Source organism: Cupressus sempervirens, chromosome 8 (assembly GCF_028749045.1).
Source record: "Cupressus sempervirens isolate cs-2001-9-10 chromosome 8, ASM2874904v1, whole genome shotgun sequence".
NCBI lineage: Eukaryota > Viridiplantae > Streptophyta > Pinopsida > Cupressales > Cupressaceae > Cupressus > Cupressus sempervirens.
Genome location: NC_143125.1, coordinates 6,856,021 through 6,876,651, shown reverse-complemented (window position 1 = coordinate 6,876,651; position 20,631 = coordinate 6,856,021). Strand labels below are relative to the sequence as shown.

Sequence of the window (20,631 nt, the reverse complement as noted above, 5' to 3'; positions counted from 1 at the left end):
TTATGGTCAAGGTGTGCTATTGTTAAGAGAGAATGGGGCCAAACATGAAACATAACATTTTAATGTTGTGTTCAGTTTATGAAGCTATTGGGGCTACCATTAGTGATTTTTTATATGTGGACTCAGACACTTCAGATATCCTTCATTTGACATATGCTAGATTTCTTGTAGAGATGGATATTTCTAAGGGCCTTCCTGAGAAGGCTTGTTTAGATTCTTCGAGGGGCTCTTGGTCCCTTATTCTGGATTATGAAGGTATTCATTTTTGCTGTAGGAAGTGTCATAAGACTGGTCACGTTGTTGCTCGTTGTGTTGCTATGATGACAAAATCTAGGTGTCCTCCTTCCTGGTGGTTAGGGGCCTCTTATGATCATTATACAGTGGTAAAGTCCAGTGCTGCGCCTCTGGATTCAGTGGTTGTATCCGAGGATGTTTCCTCTATAGTTGTTCTTTCGATGTCGGTGTTTGAGGAGGTTCCCGCTCCTTCTCCTGCCCCAGTACTGGATGCTCCTCCTGGTCCTATTGGGGGCCTGGACACTTTCCTGGCCCTACCCCTATCCTTCCTCCTATTTCTGTGGGGAGTCAGTTGGCTACGGGCTCTTCTAGGATGAATGTTGGTGTTTCAAATGCCCCTGGGCTTCATTGTTCAATTTTATCTAGGGATTGGCTTGCTAAGGCAGCTAAGGTGGAGGATGGTTGGACTGTGGTTAAAAGAAAGAACACTAGACCATTTGCTCCTCCTTTAGAAATGAACCTCAGATTGTGCAAGGGTGGCTCAAAATCAAAGGGCAAATCGTGATATATCTGGCTTTGCCCCCTTGCTGGTTCTTTACTTTTGGTTGGTAATAGGTTTTTTGTCACCTTGGTTACCCTATGTTTTTGGGGGTGACCAATTTTGCTTTTATTATTTGTATCTTTGTTTCCAAGTTTATTGAAAATCTTTAGTCTTATACAAGGTTTCAGGCACCCTTCAAAATCTGTTTATCTATTCAAAAACATTTTAATGTTGTGTTTATTTTTTAATTTGTTAGTAAAAAATGTTTGACATGATTTTAACTATTAAATATAGGTCATTTGAATAATAAATCGCTTCAAGAATTACATTAGTTAAAGTCAAGATTGCAACTAGTCCAAACATGAGTCCACTACATAAGAAAAACTATATTAAAATATTGTAGAATCTCGTTTATACCTTTATTTTTTATTAAGGAAAACAGGCTTTGAAGGGTGCCTGAAACCCTATTACAATCGAAAAAATTTTAGTGAAGCCCAAACCAAACAATACTACAACCCATAGGTGAAACACATCACCAACCAGAACAAGGTGACCAAGGTGGCAACATAGATAACACAGTACTCCTCAACCACAAAAATAGGTTTTGAATGGGCACCTCAAACCCCATGGTTAAAAAAAGAGATAGACAATAAGTCCCTAACCATGTCAAACTACAAAAGATAGTAGGCCAAAAGAGCCAAGAGAGCCAAAACGAGACATCCGCAAACATGCAGGATCTCAAGATTTCCTTTTTGGTCCCATCTTTTGAGAATGTAAAGCCATATCAAAAGTTGGAGTGGAGGTTTTGACCTTTTTTTCCTTTTATTGTTGTCCATCTATCCTCCACCATACCAATAGCCTTCTGCCACACAAAGTTAGCAACACCACAACCAACCCCCAAAACCCCTGTGGCCTGGGAAGAAATCAAGACCGCAACAGAAGAAGGGACAGTAGCAACATCTAGAGATAGAGCCACAAGAGGGGCTACAGTCAAATCATCAATGATAGAATTTGAAGGAGGGAGAATAGAAGAGATCACCACCTTTGGGGTTTTGTCACCAAAGAGTCCTGAGAGGAGCCACTATCCCTAGCAGAGGGGGCATTCTGAACCATGTAGTGATCATCCAAAACCCCCTTCCTCCAAGGAGACTTCTTCGGTCTAGACTTTTTAGAGGAGAAGCGGGCAGCAACGTGGCCAGTCTTGTGGCATTTCCTACATCGGAAGGGGATATCGTCATAATCAAAAAGTTGAATCCAAGAGCCAAGAGGGGAGACCAACTTGATCTTTTCAGAGGGTCCCTTGGAGGCATCGATCTCCACAAGGATGCAAGCATACATCATCCAAAACACATTGGAAGACACAGTATCAACCAACAAGAAGTCCTCGAGGGCCTCCCCCACCACCTCTAGGATTGAATACAACCATAGGTGAAGGGGGAGATTCGGCAACCTAAGGCACAACGGTATTTTATTAAAGGATTATGTCGATGGGTCAAAATCCTTATACCAAGGTTTAGCCATCAAGGGGAACTTATCCCCCCACGAGAAACCACAGCACAGGATGACATTTCTATCTTCAGTAATAGAAAATTTCACAATGAAAAAACCCCTTGCCACAGGGTAAATCTGGGCAATTTCTAAAATGAGGGGCTCCCAAACTCAAGTGATCCAGGCGTATAGATCCGACAGAGAGGGCCAGAAACCCTTGAAGCAAAAAATAACAGCAATGGAAGAGAAGTCATCCACATAAGTGGAGATCTCATCAACAATATTAGACTCTAAATCAATCATAATCAGGTTACTTATAGCAGCAGGCACAACATCATGGAGCCCCAAACGCACTGTCTAACCTCCAATGTCAACCTCATAAGCGGCAACATCAGTGTAAGAGATGGCTTATCTACTTGCAGTACCACAAGGCAGAGCAAGAGCCATCCTAACAAGAATAGACACATAGTGGCTGCCAAAACCAGCCCCATAGGCCGCTTGAGGGAGGGTCGAAGATGACAAAGTTTGAATCCCATCTAGGGCATCACCGCAAAAGATGGAGTCTAGAGAAAAAGCATTCGCAAGAGACATCGAGCCATACCTAGCATCAACCATGCCCTTGGAAGAGGCCCACATAGAGGCCGGCACAGAGATGGAAGATGAACTAGGAGCAGTCACCAATGCAGGCATAGCAGACACAGTCTTCATCCTTGTCTATGCCTTTGTTACCTAGGATTAATTAAACATAAATTTTAAATGATTCATTACAATATCCTTATATTTAATCATATTCATTTCAATCAAGTTATACATCCAATGTTATTCTTATGCACTTTATTTTAAAAAATACATTTATGCAAGTTGACCTATGAGAGCGTGTCTTCTTGTGACATAATGAAACCTTTAACAACATAATTATAAATTATTCTACTAAAAAATTTAATAGGATATTTTTCATTAGTTGTTATAAAGAACTTTTATGTTCATATAAAATGTTGAACAAATCCATTCAACTTGGTGTGGCTTAAACTTTGTATAATGTATTTTCATCAATATTTTAGATCACACTTCATCATCAATCATTGAATGAGAGTGTTTTAGAATCAGTTTTATATATTGACCTTTCAATGTCATAAGTTTTCATAACATTTTGGTCATTGTAAAGATTCAACTTAGTTTCTAATCTCATCAAGAATTGTGTTAATTTTTTAAACTTTAGAATAGTAAAATAATGTTAATCATGATACATTAGTCCATAAGTTTTTTAATATTTACTATGTCAACTTTTATTTCACCCATTTAATTTAGGAGCTTCTACCTATACATTGAATAACAATTAGAAATTGAACCAATTTTTTATAATAAAATATTTGACAATATCTTTACTTAAATATAAGATTTTGATCCTGGACGCCAAATATTTCATTATCTATATTCAAAATTAAATAGTCCTATTTTATTAGTCTAATATTTGCATTACTCTATTTTTATTAATTTACACACTAAAAATAATAATATAAGATTCTAAAATTTGAGAAGATTTATTTTTAAAATTCTTTCTTAAAATATATGATATTTTCTACTTAATTGGTAGTCAACATTCATCGCCATTGTTCCATTAGCTTTACTATTTTAGCTCCATAGCTCTATCTATTGCAAGAGAGAGCCCATTACTTTCTATTCTTTATATAAGAACCACTTTGGTAATATTAAAGACCTTCCCTAATTTACGGAAAAATCCCACCTTCTCACTGAAATTTAATTTCTTTGAAACAAATATTTTCCCTATTATATACATGGTTTTGGCATATGTGATTATCTAAAGGAGAGAAGTGACAAGTTAATTTGAAACAATTATTTGAACTGAAAATATAATTGACTCTCTAAATGCTTAGAAATGTCTTACTTCCTTCACTACACTTTTTGTTTGGACAATATGTTTTAACCATAAAGAAAATATAACCTTCATTTTTTACAAGAGTCCATTAGAGCTCTTGTATACTATTGTTTTAACTACTATAATATCTAAAAAAATCTTCTTTTTATTTTAAAAATATTTGATAATTATTTTTAATGAAAATTTCATCCACTAATTGAAACTTCTAAATCAATTCTCACAAAATAACAGGCGTTTCTTTGAAAACAACTGCCGTCTAAATTCAATTCCAATCCATTTCTATATAAATCTGTTTTCGCTGCCCCATTTTGGGGTCTTCTCCCTGTTACTTCGTTCTTGCAAATAAAATGTTGGGGTATTTTCTTTGGCTGTAAATAAAATCGATGTCGATTTATTTTGGTTTGCCTGGCCCTATTCAATCAAATAATATAATTTTGCATTTATCTCCTGTCTGTGGTTTTTGTTTTTATAAGTTCAGAAATATTCAGAGTCTCACCATTGAATATGTTTGGGGTTTGCAAAGCAAAATTAGCAAAAACCATGAGTAAATCTAAGCTTTTTTTTCCGGATTAGGGTTCGTTGCGTCACACCCGAGACCAGATGCTATGACATTTTTTTTACAGTGTTTTAGTTTATTTTGTGGGGTTGCAATGAAAAAAGTCCACGCTCAATCTAGATTTTTGAAACAAATACTGATTAATCGGTACAAAATCATTTAAAATTTTCTTCTTTGATCCTTATCTGTAACAAAGTCTAGGGTTTACGGTTTGTTCTGTTGTGGGTAGACTTAAGAGTTGGAGCTAAGCGTAAAGGGCATAAAATATGATCTATGAAGAAACGTTTTGAGTGTTTTGAGGGCTTGGAGACTGATATATGAAATGTGTTTGAAATGCAATTTTTGTTGCAGCCTCTGATTGTCTTAATGAATTGATGAAGAGGAGAGATAAGATCAGTTAGAGGCTTTATACATCTACATTTCTCAGATGCTGTGAATGTGATATATATCAATAATAGTTAATCTGAAGACTATATTGATGATGGTGAAAATAAAGATGATGATATTTACAGGGATTCAGATAATAATAATAATTTTATTAGTGATACAGACAGGAATAGGTATATAAATTACAGCTCTAATAAGGCTGAATTTCTGATAGAAGAAATTAAGGAAGATTTGCAAATTTGCAGAGATTTCGACCAGGATCAAAGAGATATTTGCAAATAAGGAAAAGGTAAAATTATCAGCTCTTGCCATATCAGTTTGAATATGTAGGCTTTTTCGAAAACTTGCTAATGTTTTCATAGCTGCCCAGTAAATTTTCATTAGATGTGCCAAGTTTAAGTTTTTGGTATTGAAATTGGGTTTTGATAATATTCATTAACCATATTAAATTTCCCTTAGTTTTAGGTTATTTTGAATCATTTGAGTTGAAGTGAGTCTTTGCTAATGTCTCTTACTAAAAAGCAAGTTCTTTGACGTCCTATTTATAGCTATTTGACATACTATTGAGTTGCATTTTAATTTGTGTATTTGTTCGGTGGTTGTGTATATGATGCTCTGGCGTCTTTTTAGTGTACCTTATTTTTGTACTGAGTGACCAAAATTGATGCTAGTGTTAAGTATACCTTGTCTATAATGAAGCATGTTAAGCTCATTTCTAGGACAAACATTTTTTGATCTTGGTTGAATGCCACTTATTTACAGCCAACTGTCATTGCTAGGAAAGTGAATCTGTTGCAAAAGCAAAGATCAAACAATTATCTTTAGACTTATTAAGGAAATGACCTTTTTAGTTCTTTGTAGCTCGTTGTTTGCGGATTGGATTGTATAGTTTATTTTATGAAAGTTTTAAGAATGCATTCTATAATCTATCATAAGATGTATGAATGTTACTTTAAAGAAACTGAAAATATCTTCTCTAAAAATTAAGGAAAAATTGTACAATTTAAGAATTAAGTATAACATTTCTTATTATCAAAGTCATGTCAATTTATCTCAAGTTCTGTCATTTACCATTATTGTAGAAACCAAACATGAAAATGCTTCCCATGAAAATGTTGCTCTAACTGCAATAGCAGGTGTCCTTTTATGTTGGGTGCCATATTTTTCCATATGTTTTTAACTTTCATATTTTGAACAGCAGGTGTCCTTTTATGTTGGGTGCCATTTTTTTTCCATATGTTTTTAACTTTCATATTTTGGACAGGTTTTATCAAAGCACTAATATAACATGCATACCTAATACCTTTTTATGTTTTGAAAGAATAAGTGCTGATGATAGTTTCTTAAGATTATCTTTCAGATTATTTCTTTTTTCCTTTTTTATTTAGATTTTATATATGTTTAAATTGTTAGAATTTATTGAATTGTTTTTTAGCTTTTTAATTTTTCTTTCTCTTTTATTTCTTCTTTTTCCTTTTTTTTGTTACCACATGACACTTACCTTGATCCTTGCTTCCTCCTCCTTCCTCCGTTTCTCTCTTTTTAGTCTGTGGAGTCTGCTGCTTATCTTACTTTCTTCTGTTTTTCATTTTTTTTCTGATTGTAGATTACAGTGTGTGATTCTAAACGTTAATGCAAAAAAAATTTACACAATCAAATCTAAAATCTACATTGACAACAAGTAGTACAAACATGTAAGTAGAATGATTTAAAAAGACCAAGGGATGTTAATGTTTCTGTTTCTTTGTGAGATATGCTTGCAGGTCTTAAAATTATTACATTGATATTGGACTTTTTATTTCTGAGTTTATTGATGTTTGATGTTTATTTCATGTAATTGGAGTTCAGATCTTCTATTGTGCGTATGATGACGAAAGTAATCTCACTTTCTAATGGTGATCAAGGTGAAAATGATCTTAAATTAGAACTGTGTGGACGAGAGCAACTGAGAGAAGAGCTGAAAAGGTTTTGTATTTTGATTCATTGTTGTTTTCGTTTCTAAAACATTTGAACCATAATGTGGGCATCGATAATGATTTAGTAATGCTCTTGCAGACAATAAACAATGCAGACTTCAAGCAATGAAATAACAAAATCTTTCCAAATAGCTGAAACTGTTGACCTTACTGATTGCAGCATCATTGCTGCTTGGCTATCTTATTATTGCTGAAACTCTAATTAATACTATCATCTTCAACTTATTTTTACCATGGTAGCATCCCATTTAAGATATTTGAGAGATTTTTGATGTGTAAAGCATCTCAGCAATCTTATCTCGCTTCTTCATTAATTCATGAGGGCAATCAGAAGCTGCTTCAGAGATTGCATTTTTATCTAATTTTATGTATCACATTAAACTTCAATATCTAATTTTATGTATCACATTAAACTTCAATGTCTAGAAGGCTTGCCCACAAGAGAACAAGCCAATGTTATTGATCAGGATTTAGTAATGCAGGTTCAAAATTTCTGAAGAGAAGGATCATTTTAGAATGTTTGTGCTAGTTTAGTAAATTAAATCAATACAATCATTTGAAAACAGTTCGTTGATCTGACTTTGTGTATTTATTGAAATTTTAAAAATAAAATTATGAATGATTCATAGTTTTCTGGTTTGGGTGATTTTGTTAATTTTGGTGAATATATAATTTTATATTATTCATTAAAATTTATGAATTTAATTTGTAATTGTTGATATCAATTTTTGAATTTATAATTTAAAATTATTGGTCAATAAAAATATTATAAATAACAATGTAAATAAATGAAACAAGAGCTCTAGAAGAGCTTTAGAAGACATGACAATTGTCCTTTTGTAGTGTATATTCTAAATAAATTATAATTCAATTTAAGTTATAGGAGAAACCTTTCTACCTATCCTTGAGTAGATTTTTGAAGAGGAATTTTATCATAGGTATCAAGTGATTTTTTACACCTCTTCTATTTTCATAGGTGGGTTAGTAGATTTCAACAACATTAAAGTCACAACAAGACCAAGGCCAACATTATAATAAATGTAAACTTGCTTGGAGGTATGAATGATACATTTCACTTGTAATTTTAGTTCTGGTTGGCATTTTAAAAATAGCGGACTAATGGCTAATAGCTTTTTGACAATTCAATGGAGTGTGTCATCCTTAACCAACAACTCAATGCTAAAACTTTAAAGTAAGTATGAGTAAAATGAGAAAATTGCAAATAACATATTATAAATATGCATATACGACTGTCAAATACATCAACATTGTAAAAGAAAAAAAAAATCTAAAATTTAAAGACACTTAAAAGGATCTAATCTAAGTAAAGAAAAAATTCAAATGAATGTATACTAGATTTTCATTCAACTTTTGTCCTCCAAAGTACTAGGAGAAATGAAATCAACTTCTTAATTGTTACTCTATGATGATAGCCTCATAAGCTATACACCATTATTTTATTTTATAATTTATGTATATATTATTATATATGTTCATTAATCATTTATTATTAATATTGTTGATTATATAAAATTATTGATTTATATAATTTATTTAATAAAATATTATTTACTAATATATGAATTCATATCAAGAATTAAGTAGAAATATATTTATGTACTCAAAGTAAGTACAATTTGGAACAAATCATATATGCATTGAAAATACATTTTGTATTACATATATGTCAATCATGGCTCATGACATTGGGGATAATAGTTTGGAAACATCTCCAACTGTCCTTGAAATCGTCCTTGATTTTGAAACCTAGGGTTTAAGGTGGAAAACATAGTTGTACACTACATAAAACAAGCATGGAGCCACCATAACTACCCTAAAAAACTAACCAAATATTGTCATAAAAAGCATAACAATTAGCAACTCCTTCGATGGTAGTGGTCAAGACACATTTGTGGAGCTGACTAAACTAATAATTAAGGTAGGAGATATTGTCATAAAAAGCATAACAATTAGCAACTCCTTCAATGGTAGTGGTCAAGACACATTTGTGGAGCTAACTAAACTAATAATTCAGATGGGGGAACTTAAAGCTAAAATGTTGGCAATGGAAAGGAAGACAAGGAACATCTCTAGGTCCAACCAACTCTAGGTAATGCAATGTTCAACATCTCTATGTTTGATGTAATGCAAGGTTCTTAGTAAGAAGGGGAAGATGAAGGCAATTACAAAGACCTTTTCAAATTCATCACAAACAATGGAAGCAATGCGCTCCATTAGTTAGGTCAGGACATTAAATCCCATCACCATGTTTTAGTTCAGGCTAGTTGTGGTTGTTAATGCTTTTGGCCCTTGTAGGGTTCTCAGGAAAACCTTTTTTTCTTTTTCATTTGTTTTGTTAATCTTGACTATGGCTCAAGAAGGAGCTATGTAATAGTTGCACATGTTTAGATTGTTCTTTGTGAGTTTCAAGTTTAGCTTAAACTCTCTTATTGCTCATATTGTGTTGAAATATATTGTTGTGCATGTGCTAGTTGGACACGTTGGTAGTGGTGGCTTACTTTTGGTTATTTCTTTGCATGGTTTTTTATGTTCTTCTATTGTTAGTGTCATTTATCTCTACACCCTTCATTTTTTCTTAGGGTTGGCACCCTTGTTTTGTTGTCAATTAAAATTTAAAAAAACATGATATTAATTTTAATATTTTAATATTTATTTATAATCAATCTCGACCACAAAAGATTGTTAACAAAAGCTACACTTGTGGTCCATTGATGGCGCATAAAAATAGCAATACCTCCAAGAAATTAAGAGTCAACTTTGAACCCGTAAAACACCAACAATTAACATTTGATCATTATGTCTACCTCTATAAGAACAGGATATATTGAACCATGCTAACGCCTTACTATAAATGGTAAGGTCACTCCCCAACATCCAATTTACTATAAATAATAAGTGTGCACACAAAGCTTAAAGCATTCTGAAAGGCAAAACTCAAAGCTGGTGATGAATTGAGAAGGAAATTCTAAAGAATGGCACCCAATGTCCCCACTAGTGAAGCCAAAATGGTCTCCAAATCATGATATGAAACTACAGAGACCCAAGAGATAGCTTGATCCATAAAAAACATTGAAACTAAGGAAATCGCAAAAAATAGGGACAATACATATAGCATTAAAATATATATGTTAAACATATTTTCCATTGTGTGTGTGCATGTGTGTGTCTTTAAACCCCTAAAACACCAACAATTAACATTTGATCATTATGCCTACTCATAAAAGATCACCAATATATTTTGAACCATGCTAACACCTTACCATAAATGGTAAGGTCACTACCCAATGTACAAGTAACTTACTATAAATAATAAGTGTGCCCAAAGAACTTAAAGCATTCTAAAAGGCAAACCTCAAAGCTGGGGACGAATTGAGAAGGAAATTCTAAAGAATGGCACCCAATGTCCCCACTAGTGAAGCCAAATCTCCAAATCATGATATGAAACTACAGAGACCCAAGAGATAGCTTGATCCCTAAAAAATATTGACAATACAATATAGCATTAAAATATATATGTTAAACATATTTTCCATTATGTATGTTTGTGTGCGTACATGTGCATGTGCGCGCACGTGTCTCTGTGTGTGTGTCTATGTGTGTAGCCTTTCATAAATGCATGTTTCTCTACCCGTAAATTTTTTTCACACAAACAAAATTGGAGGCTACCTTGACAAAGAAAAAATCATAAAGGCATTATTGTGCCCTTGCTCCCTTCTATTTTCATTTACTTGCGATATATTGCACATAGATGGCCATAGAAAACTCAGTCTTGTATTTTCATCAATCATTGCTCATTGTACTCTCATCTATCTATGTTTTGTGTGTGTGTGCGTGCATGTGCGTGTCTCTGTGTTGTTTGTCTATGTGTGTAGCCTTTCATAAATGCATGTTTCTCTACTCGTAAATTTTGTTCACACAAAAAAAATTGGAGGCTACCTTGACAAAGAAAAAACCATAAGGCATTATTGTTCCCTTGCTCCCTTTTATTTTCATTTCATTGAGATATGTTGCACATAGATGGCCACAGAAAACTCAATCTTGTATTGTCATCAGCTATTGCTCATTGTACTCTCATCTATCCTTTTATATAAAAATAAACATCTTAGTTAAAACCATTTCAGAATTCACAATTACAAACTAAATCAAGGCATCAATATATGGATATTACTTTCAAGATCAATAATTTTTGCTACACATACAATAACTCAAGAAGCAATTTAAAGCCTATTGAATCTGATATCATCATTCAGTTAGGGCATAATCTAGTGTTAAAGAAACATACATAATTATTTATCTTTTATACGACTAATCTCAATGGCATTAATGTTACCAAATCAAGTAGAATATTATTATTCAGTTTCCTATCAAAATTGTGTCGAGTATATACTGTAACATTTTTAAAGTAATATAGGTTCTTTGTGCATTCATTGTATTGTAGTATACTATGACTAACTTGCTTGTTTGCAAAATTATTACAAAATGCTCATTTTGATAACTGATGACCAATTCAAGACCACATTTTGTCACCATGATCAAGGATCTAAATTGAACAAAGTTCAAATTCTAGATAATACTAAAATATATATCTAAATATTTGTGTCATGAGAAAAATCAAACAAACCTTACAGCTGAATTGTCTGTATTGTAAATCAAAATGTTTACGAATAGCTCTTTAAATAAAAATAATTAGAATATAAACTAAGGCTCAAGTTAGTAAAGAAATCTTGCTTGAGTAATGTGCATGTCTATACAAGCTTATCTGCATAGTTATGCAACTCTAGCCTCCACAAAATCTGACAATTTAGAAATAATTAGCATGAAGTGAGACAAGCGCTTGCCTACTAGCTTCATTGATGTAGCTCATGATGTTTGTCCAGTTTTTGGGGCAGGTAATCCCTTTCCTCCCATGCAAGCATACATTGCATCATCTAACATTGCATGCTTCAAACGACATAATGAGAAAACTATATTAGCCTTGAACTGTGATTTATGATTATAAAAAATTCCTACATATAATAGGGATATAAGTTGTTGGCTAATCCATTGACAATATAAACACCATGATACCTACATATTAGGGGACATTCTTCTCTGAAACATATTGAATTGTTAAACCCCTCTTCATCATATATTTTCAAATTAGGGTGATTGATATTTAAGTGTACAAATACTAGAATGAAATTTCAAACTTTGAAACAATTGTCAAATATTCGGATAAAAATTTAGTTCTTGAGTTGAGCTAAAAATTCAAGCATGAAATCAATATCTACTTTACTTTCACCTTTATGCTTAAAAGGAACAATGAGACAGGAGCGCACAAACAAATATAAAGGATGTTTAGATCTCTATATCTTTCCAAAACGAATCCATGGTGGTGTTGTTGAGCACTCTCCCACAAATGTAGAACTTAGGAGATGCTTCAAGAACAATGCTGACGTTATTATTTAGTGATTTTTTGAGTCCAAAAATGATTTTTTGAGTCCAAAAATTATTTTAACCCCTCGGGATATGGGTGGTGACCAATAAGAATTGAGAATTTAATGGAGACAAAAATATTTTTAAAATAAATCATTTCCAACCTTAGAACATTAGATATCGATTTATGGAAAAATTAATTGAAGCACACTACTGGAAACATTAGTATCCTACCTATTATATAGGCAAGGACTAATAATAAATGAGCGATGGAAGTCTATATTGCATCATCCTTGTCAATGTTTATTATTGGCTTTACTCGATATATAAGTTGATGACATAATTATCATGTCATTAATCAATAATGGTAGACCAAGGCTTTTGATCTTCTGACAACCAAAAATTATAAATTATCACAGCGTACAATAAGGATTACTTATTCTTCTTACATGACATGATTGATCCTTAGAATGGATCTATTTGAATGACTCCATTGACCAACATCGATGGCGCCATCTACGATGCAACTTACATGCACCATTTTTTCAGCAACATCGATATCCTTAATTCAATGATCATAAGTTCATCAACTAGATACGATATAAGTCATTAGCTGAGTTTTCATATGCTTAAAGTTTACAATGTTTCTGACCATATAATGAAATTGTCGTACATATCAACTTCTTAATTGTTATTATATGATGATAGCACCCAAAACAAATCATCGCCCATAAGCTATACATGAGTGACATTTTATTTGATATGTTATTTTATAATTTATTTATATATTATTAAATATGTGCATTAATCATTTATTATTAATATTGTTGATTATATAACATTATTGATTTATATATACTACTCTTTGGGTCTATGTGATGGCTCCCGCTCGCATCCTGTTCTCGCCCAAGGGCGATTTCAAACTGGGTTGTCTACTCCTACTGCAAGTTCCTCTGTCGTGAATGCTCCTGTGTCTCCTCCTACCGCAGGTTCCTTTGTCATGGATGTTGTTGAGCCAAGTGTGGAGGGTGTGGTGACGGGTGTTGTGTTTCCCTCTCCTTCGTCTATTGTTGGGTCTGGTGTGGCCGCTTCTCCTACGGTGAAGGTTGCATGTGTTGGGTTTGCCTCAAGGATTTTTGTTGTGTCTGGGGCCAGGGGGGTCAGGGTCTGCTGGACCTGCCTCTTACGCAGATGTCGCTGCTTTTGAGGTGGACCTTCATAGGTTTGTCCTTCTGCTGGCCATTCTTCAAGATCTCCAAAGCAACGTGAGGCTACTCCTATGAGTGTGACTAAACCCCTTTAGGTTTTGTTAGATTCTAATACGGTTGATGAGATTCTCGAAACTGCAAAGATTTTCTCCTCCCATGCTGCTGTTTTCCGATTTAGGGGTTTTTGGCCCTCCCTTCCTGCCCTTCATGATTGGATTGCCAAGTTTTGGAGGCCGATTTTATCTGCAGATATTCAGATTTACCCTGTTGCCAAGGACTTTTTCATTGTCACGTTTGAAAATGCTAAAGCTAGGAGGATTATCTTATATGATTACAGCTTCTCTTAGGAGAAACATTTCCCCCTAATGGCCAAACCATGGCATAAGGATTTTGACCCACTTATAGAATCTTTCAATAAGATCCCTGTTTGGGTTAGGCTTCTAAATCTTCCCATGCATCTCTGGTTGGATTGGATTCTATTCTGGAATCTATTGGGGGGCTCTTGGGGATTTTCAGGTTATGGATTCGGCAACCTCTAATGTTCTTCATTCAATGTTTGTGCACATCCTTGTTGAGATGGATGTCTCTAAGGGTCTCCCTGAGAAGATTTGCCCGAGTTCCCCATAGGGTATCTAGACTCAGGTATTGGATTATGAAGGTCTCCCCTTTTGATGCAAGAAATGTCATATGATTGGCCATGTGGCAGCTTGTTGTTCTTCTAATAAGGCAAGATCAAAGCGAACACCTACCTGGCGGGCAAATGTTTCTGATAAGCATTACACTGTTACTAAATTTTCTTTTGTTCAAGAGCAAGTTGTTGAGGGGTCTCTTGCTTCTTATGGTTCAAGGGATACTACCCCTGATGTTTTGGATCAGCTAGTTTTGGAGGAGGCTCTTGATTCCCAGACTGTTGGTCATGTTGTCCTGAATGATGACCCTTTTCAATCTGTTGTCTCTGCACCTGTTGTACAAAATATTTTGAATTTGGTTTCGCCCAAATCGGCCTCTTAGGGAGAGTGTTTTGTTGGATGATACTTCTTTTCTACTCTGCCATGTGGATTACTTTGTTTCTTCAGGGGATTGGCAGAACGATATGGCTAAGCTAGAGGATGGATGGACAGCGGTAAAAGGAAAGAAATCTAAATATTTCATCTCTCCTCTAGATAAGAATTTGCAATCCTACAAGGGAGGCTCTAAATCTAAATCTAAATCTTAAGCTCCCTTGTTGAGGATTGATGTCCGTTGTGGTGGGAATTTGTTGGTTGTTCCCTATCTTTGTTTGGTGACTCACACTGTTGTATTTGGGCCTTGTATTGTCATATTTTTAAATTTGATGTACAAGGTTTCGAGTCCTTTCAAAACCTATTTTTACCTAATCAGAACATTATTGATTTATATAATTTTTTTAATAAAATATTGTTTACTAAAATATGAATTCATGTCAAGAATTAAGTAGAATATATATATATATATATATATATATATATATATATATATATATATATATATATATATATATATATATATTCTCAAAGTATGTAAAATTTGGAACAAATCATATATGCATTGCAAATACATTTTGTACTACATATATGTAAATCATGGCTAATGACATTGGGGATAGTTTGGAAACATCCCCAACCGTCCCTGAAACTATCCTTGATTTTGAAACCTAGGGTTTAGGGTGGAAACATGTTTCCACCCAACATAGTTGTACACTACAATAAACAAGCATGGAGCCACCATAACTACCCTAAAAAACTAACCAAATATTGTCATAGAAAGCATAACAATTAGCAACTCCTTCGATGCTATAGTGGTCAAGACACATTTGTGGAGCTAACTAAACTAATAATTAAACTTAAAGCTTAAATGTTGGCAATGGAAAGGAAGATATGGAACATCTCTAGGTTCAACCTCTAGGTAATGCAATGTTCAACATCTTTATGTTCGATGTAACAGAAGGTTCTTAGTAAAAAGGGGAAGATGAAGGCAATTACAAAGACCTTTTCAAATTCATCACAAACAAGGGGAGCAATGCACTCCATTAGTTAGGTCAGGACATTAAATCCCCTCACCATGTTTTAGTTCAAACTAGTTGTGGTTGTTAATGCTTTTGGCCATTGTAGGGTTCTCAGGAAAACTTTTTTTTCTTTTTCAAGGAGCTATGTAATAGTTGCACATGTTTAGATTGTTCTTTGTGAGTTTCAAGTTTAGCTTAAACTCTCTTATTGCTCATATTGTGTTGAAATATATTGTTGTGCATGTGCTAGTTGGACACGTTGGTAGCGATGGCTTACTTTTGGTTATTTCTTTGCATGGTTTTCTATGTTCTTCTATTGTTAGTGTCATTTATCTCTATACCCTTCACACATTTTTTGCTAGGGTTGGCACCCTTGTTTTGTTGTCAATTAATATAACAAAAACATGATATTAATTTTAAAATTTTAATATTTATACATAATCAATCTTGAACACAAAATATTGTTAATAAACACAACACCCAATGTCCCCACTAGTGAAGCCAAAATGGTTTTGAAATCATGAAATGAAACTACAGAGACCCAAGAGATAGCTTGATCCCTAAAAACATTAAAACCAAGGAAAGTGCAAAAATACAATATAGCATTAAAATATATAGGTTAAACATATTTTCGTGTGTGTGTGTGTGTGTGTGTGGACGCGCGTACATGCGTGCCTTTGAAGCTCTAAAACACCAACAATTAACATTTGATCATTATGTCTACTTATAAAAGATCACCAATATATCTTGAACCATGCTAACACCTTACTTTAAATGTTAAGGTCACTCTGCAACATACAAGTAACTTACTATAAATAATAAGTGTTCCCATGGAACTTAAAAGCATTCTAAAAGGCAAACTTCAAAGCTGGTGACGAATTGAGAAGGAAATTCTAAAGGATGGCACCCAATGTCCCCACTATGTAATGTCCCCTCTTTAGTTCGACATGGCATTGATCATGGATTTGCCTATTCCAGACTCTCGTAGGCAAATGGTGTGGAAAGAGAGTCAATTCTACGGATCAGATGGTCATATCTTGCTCTTGAAGAAGTGTTAAGAGGTTATATTTTATCATTATGTGATATTGGGGCCTACATGTTATAATTTTAAGTTGAGTTGCACTTTTTATTTTATAAAATTACTTTATTATAAAAAGTGCATTATAATGAGAATTTATAAAGGATGTTTCTAGAAGTTCTAGCAACTTCTTAGAAAAGTGAATAAATAGAGGGTTGGGCCTCTCATTTGGACATGCTTGGATTTGAGAACTCTTCTACTTCTTCATTGTGAAGACATTTGTGGACTTTGGATCTGCAAATTATTATTCGATCTTTGGGAACGAATCACTCCCTTGGATTGGCGACTTTGACGGTGTGAAATATCACCTGAATTGTTGCATAATTGGAGTTGGTATTCAGCCATCTCATTGGAGCTTGTTGAGAATTCGTTGTTAGGGTTTGTTTTGGTTGGAATAAGGATTTCAGATTTGCCTTATCATTGGAGAAGCATTTGACAAGAGTTTGAAGACAGAATAGGTGCATTTTTCAGAATTGGCAAAGCAGGGTTCGGAACCACATAATTGCTCATATCTCCTCAACCCCTTGGAGTTATTTTTTTATGGTTTTACAGGGTTACTACCTAACCCTAGGCGCCCATTTTTCTTGCATTTGGGGGTCCCAAAACCCTGGTATTATTTTTATCTAGCAGCCGTACAGGTACGGCCCTGCTAGTTTGGGCAGCAGCTGCAAATTAAGGACAGTTTGGGGGTGCGGTTGGAGGTCTTCATCAACGATTTGCTTCAGAACGTGGTGTTCTTCCATAGTTCTTCAAACCAAGTTCTTGCATTCTGAAATATATGTCAATTTCTGGGTAAATTTGCTGTCATACAGTGATTGTAATAATCAGTCCAGAATTGGTAATAAAACAATTTCAGAATTTATTGCATTGTAATTGAAATAGCGTTCAAAGGCTTTATATATTCTGCGATTATATTCTGAAAGTATCAAATCTGAAATTGCCATATTCTGAATATTGTTACTGTTATTATTCATTACATGCCAAGTGTTTGACAAAATTCCTAAGTTCAGTTTGAGGGTTTCAGTGGCCTTTATAAGAAGGGTCATTACAGTGGTATCAGAGCCAAAGTCCTGCCATCCTGTAGGGAATTTGGAACAGCTGGGGAAGTGTTTGACGAAATGTCAAAACACTAAAATCAGAGCATGCGACAGAGGCCTTATAATTTCCGCAATACCAAAGCAAGACAAGATAGGATTTCAGACCTGCAGAGCGAACAGTCTAGCTCATCTATCCAGGTGGACATAGAATCCAGTCATACAGACACAGGGGAGGTATTCTTTGATCAAGACTACGACTACAATATGGATAGAGGTGGGAATATTGGTCCAGATCAGCGAGAGGAAAGATTTTTACAGTTATTAGACACTTTGGCACAGGGACAGCGATTAGCAGAACAGAGAGCACAGGAACATAACCAGAGAATGGAGCTTATGATGCAGATGATGGCTCGACAAATGGGGTTGAACGCTAACATAGGTGGAGGAAATAATCAGAATGGTCACAATCAAAATGGGAATAATCAGGATGAAATACATAATGGAGGCGAACAAATTGGGAACAATTTCGGTCATGCCCCCCAGCAAGCTAGGACAGTGAGTTCGAGGCCTATGATTCCTACGTTCCTTCCTAGAGCTCCAGAGCAGCCGGTACCAGAACCCCAGATCACTGACATACAGGATCAGTTGAGGAGAGATTGGGAAGCAGGAGGTCCAGATTTTACAGCTGCAATCACCTTTAGAGAGTATATGGATGTGCGGATGAAGCATATGCCCCGTGGACAAGACAGGACTCAGAGCTATGAGCTACGAAAGAAAGTAGGAAAACTACAGTTACCATATTATGATGGCTCGGAGAAGTCTACAGCAAGAGCTTGGGTTCAAAAGCTTGACACATACTTTCAATTGAACCCTATGTCCGAGGAAGAAGCTATTAAGTATGCAGCAATTCACTTGGATGGGTTAGCACACGAGTGGTGGCATCATGGTATGGTCACTATGGGTCATGCACACATTACTTCGTATTTGGAGTTTACGGAGAGACTAATTGAACGTTTTGATAAGAAAGATCCAGAACTCCATTTCAAGGAATTAGCCCAGCTTAAACAGTGGGGATCATTGGAAACATACATTTCAGAGTTTCAGAAACTTGCAGTGTTAGTAACAGATGTATCTGAACGAAGGCTATTGGTTTTATTTATGGATGGGTTAGTTGATCCGTTGAGAGGGTGGATTAAAGCTCTCAACCCCCCCACTTTGCAGGAAGCCATTAAGAAAGCTCGTGACATGGATTCCTCTTCAGCTTCTAAAAATAAATTTCAGGCAAAGAGTTTCCCTTCAGGAAAAGATAAGGACAGGAAACCCTTTCATAGAGAGGCACAGCTACCTAAGGAAGAAAGTAAGAGGCTGGACAAGGAGACACTTAATGACTTGCGTAGGAAGAAGCTATGCTTCTATTGCAAAGGCCCGTATGAGTACGGCCATGACTGTCCTATGAGGCCAAAAGGGAAGGCCAACCGGGCAATGTGGGCTTATTACGAAGGCTCAGATTCAGATGGTTCAGAACATCATGATGAGGATCCTGATGAAGCAGAGGGAGAGCAGGAGATAGACAGTGCAGGGCAAAAGCAGGAAACAGAGCTACATTTACAGGAAGCACGACTGTCTAGTATCCAGAGAGAGGGATCTTTCAGACTTCGGGGGGTCTTGGCTGGACAGAAGGTTATTACATTGTTGGACACAAGTGCCACGCATAATTTCATTGATGCACGATTCGTAGAGAAGCGTGGACTCATTACTGAGGAGTTCGAGGGACTAAGAGTCAAGGTAGCTGATGGATACACTCTTCGTTGTGACAGGATGGTACGAGACTTACCTTTGCGCTTGAACAACTATGATTTTAAGGCGGACTATCATGTGGTCAACATGGGTGACATGGACATAGTACTTGGAATGCAGTGGCTACATTCATTGAAGGTGGTTACCCTGAGATTAGAGGATATGGAGATACAATTCGAAATGAATGGTAGGACTCATGTGCTAAAGGCTATCCGTAATGGAGACATCAGGACTATCTCATTTAGGCGGCTGGAGAGATTAACTAGGCATAATGATATAGAGTGGGCAGCAGTTTGTACTTTGATACCTACACAGGAGGAGCGACATAAGGCGGAATATCATCCTGATATTCAGAAGTTGAGGATTAAGTACGAAAAGGTATTCAGTGAGATTCCACCAGGCAGGCCACCGGACAGAGGCATTGAGCATATTATTGAGCTGGAGGAAGGTGCTAAACCTATCATGATCACACCATATCAACATCCAAAGCGACTCAAGGATGAGATCGAAAAGACCATTGAGGAGTTGCTAGCTATGGGGCACATCCGACCCAGTAAGTCACCTTTTGCATCTTCTGTTGTTTTGGTAAAAAAGAAGGATGGAACGCTTCGGATGTGTATTGATTACAGGGCATTAAATAAGAGAACCATTAAGAACAGGTATCCTATTCCTCGCATTGATGAGTTGATAGATGAATTGCATGGGGCCTGTTATTTCACGAAAATTGATTTGAGATCAGGATATCACCAGATCAGAGTCCGTGAACAGGATATTGAGAAAACCGCTTTCAGATGTCATTGTGGGCACTTTGAGTTTGTAGTCATGCCTTTCGGCCTGACCAATGCACCTGCCACTTTCCAGTCCACTATGAACAGAGTTTTCCACCGTCAGTTGAGGAAATTTGTGCTGGTGTTTTTTGATGACATTTTGATCTATAGCCGATCATGGCAGGAGCATCTAGAGCATTTGGAGA

At 35.4% G+C, this 20,631-nt stretch overlaps 1 long non-coding RNA gene across 1 annotated transcript; it reads left to right on the top strand.

The window, feature by feature from the left end:
* Nucleotides 1-4,471: 4,471 nt before the first annotated feature.
* On the top strand, nucleotides 4,472-7,556 carry LOC149541289 (uncharacterized). The gene is made up of 3 exons (XR_016355125.1): nucleotides 4,472-5,392; nucleotides 6,952-7,068; nucleotides 7,159-7,556. It is a non-coding gene; the product is annotated as an uncharacterized LOC149541289 (long non-coding RNA).
* Nucleotides 7,557-20,631: the final 13,075 nt, after the last annotated feature.